Here is a 2965-nt window from a genome sequence, read left to right on the forward strand (position 1 = left end):
ATTCTGTTTTTGTGATGTGGGAATTAACCACTATAAATTTCCCTCATAGGACTCCTTACATTGCTTCTCATAAGTTCTGATATATTGTACTGGCATTAGTGTTTAATTTTAGAAACTGTCTAATTTTTTCTTTATCTTCACTTGCAAGCCATTGTTGCTCAGGGTACTTATTTAGTGTCCTGGTGTTTATACAGGTTTTGTAGTTTATTTTTCCATTGATTTCCAATTTCTTTGCACTATGATCTGATAATATGCATGGGTTAATTTCAATTCCTTTGCATTTATTTAAGCATGTTCTATGAGCTAGTATGTGGTCTACTATGGTGAATGTTCTGTATTGAGCTGAGAAGAATGTGTATTTTTGTGCTGTGATCTGGAACACTGTAGACATCTACTAAGTCTATTTGTTCAAAAGTTTGGTTCAGTTCTGATATTTATTTATGTATTTATTTATTTGTCTAGTTGATGTGTTTGTGACTTGATATATTGAGGTCTCTCATTTCAAATGTATTAGTGCTTATTTAATTTTTTATGTCCATTAATATTTGTTTTCTATAGTTATGTGTCTGGTATTTGGTGCACATATATTTATGATTTTTATCTCTTCCTCTTGGATTGCTCCCTTAGCAAGTATGTAGTGACCTTCTTTGTCTCTCCTAATGAATCTTGCCCTAAAATCCATTTTTTTCTGGACAGACAATAGCTACCTCTGCTTTTTTCTGGATTCCTGCTGGAAGCTGCAATATTGATTATGTCCAAAGCATGTGCAGGTTGTAAAAAGTTAATCCCCAAATTGGTGTACTGGAAAAGTGAGTCTGACTGAAACTATGTGACTCACAGAAGCATCTCATGAGCCCTGAAGTAGCATACAGGTTATCATGACCTCCCTGATAACAGCCAAAGTCAAGACCAGAGTAATGGCCCATGAAGCTGTGGGGCTGATATAAGATAACATGCATAGCTGAACTCAGAGTAATTTGCACCCAAATTCCATTCCCACAACTAGTACCTTCATAATTAGGAGAATGTTCTAATTACAATCATATATTTTGTCTATCTTGTTTCTAATTTGAAAATACTTTGTCTCTTCTCTTTAAAGACAGGCAAGCATTAGTTTCCATAGAAACCACACAAACATCATATCTGTACACATAGCTCACCTTTACTCCAATTGATGAATAATAAAAATCAGTGGTTAAGGCTAACCAGAGTCTTTTGCTGGGCATCCAGCATTGGCTGTTTTAGCTCCCTCTTTTTTCTCTAATTTGTCTTTGAGTTTTACTTCAGCCTTGTACTGCATACTGAGCAGGAGACTAGAGCCTACTGCAGAGGTTTTTAGCAGGCTCCTGTCACATGGTATATTGTTTTTCCTGTGATTTTCAGTCTATGAATTTCTTTTTGAGTTAAATGTGTTTCTTGTATGCAGCATATTATTGGATCTTGCTTCTTGATCCATTCTAATAATACATTACTTTTGATTGGTGAAATGGGACCATTTACATTAATGGTTATAACTGATATGTATTGACTTGTCCTTGTCATGTTAATTTCCTATTATTGGATCCCTTTTTTGCTCTCCATTTAATTGCTTGCCTTACCTTGTAGATTCATTCTATTGGGGTTCATGGAATTCTAATCTAACTTATCTCTTTCTAGAACATCCTTCAGAACATTTTGGAGTGCTTATTTGGTGGTCATGAATTTCTTCAGTTGTTCTTTATCATGGAAGGATTTTTTTCTCCATCAATTTGGAAAGATAGTTTTGCAGGGTACACTAATATGGACTGGAGATTGTTTTCTTTTAGGGCTTGAAATACTTCAGTCCAAGTTCTCCTTGACTTAACTGTTTGTATTGAGAAGTCTGCTCTGACTCCGATAGGCTTTCCTTTATAGGTGACTTGCTTCTTTTCTCTAACAGCTTTTAATATTCTGTTTTTGTATTGTATTTCTGGAATCCTGTCTAGTATATGCCTTTTATTGATCATGGCTAATTAGAGTTTTATATGCCTCACTTATCTTTCTGGCAATTTCTTTTTCTGAACTTGGGAAGTTTTCTGCCATTACTTTTTTGAACAGTTTTTTAATGTCATTTGCACTATGTTCTGCTTTTTCATTGACCAAACTTTTGTTTTTTTTCTTGCATCATCTAACAGTTATAATTGATTTTTAATGGTCCCCTGCTTTTTATTGAGATAGGTTCTTGTTATGTAGTTCAGGCTGGACTTAAACTGAGGATGTAGCCCAGGCAGGACTGAAACTCACAGCTCTCTTCCTGCTTCAGCTTCCCATGTGCTGGGATTACAGGCTTGCACCACTATGCCCATCTTCTTGCAATTTTTAAGAAGTCTTTCATTTGATGGTCGACATCTTATATTCTACCTTCACATTGGTTGATTTTACTGCACATACATTCAATAGAATTTTTAATCTCCTGGATATCTTTTTGTACCTGGTTCATGGATTCTGTTTCTTTCCCATGGTGGACGTTCATGGTTTCCTTCATTTTCCTAAACTCCCCTATTTTTAAAAAATCTGTATCTACTCTAGATTTACTAACCATATCCTTTATTATGGTCATCATCTTAATTTTCTGAGAAATTATTTCTAATTTTTTTCTAGACCCTCATTCATCTGCTTTGTTGCTTCTGCTGTTACCATTTCAGAGAGTTCAGGTGGGTGGCTTTCATTTTTGCGTGTATGTATGTGTGTGTTGATGCTTGTAAATTGGTTAGGTAGGTAGTTTTATTGCTAGTATTAAGAACGCCTTATGAAATGAGTACTTTTCAGAGTTATCTTCTAGAACCTCTTTTTGTCTACTGGCAACACATTCTCAATTTTTGTTTGAAACTATTTCTCCTTCCCCTTTGAAGTATCATTTCACAGGGTGCAGAATTTTAAGTTTTTTTTTCTTTCAACACTTGATTTTTTTTTTTTTTTTTTTTTTTTTGTTCTGGGTTGAACTTAG

The sequence above is a fragment of the Fukomys damarensis genome, unplaced genomic scaffold (genome assembly GCF_012274545.1).
Source record: "Fukomys damarensis isolate Sample0158 unplaced genomic scaffold, DMR_v1.0_HiC HiC_scaffold_4, whole genome shotgun sequence".
Lineage (NCBI taxonomy): Eukaryota > Metazoa > Chordata > Mammalia > Rodentia > Bathyergidae > Fukomys > Fukomys damarensis.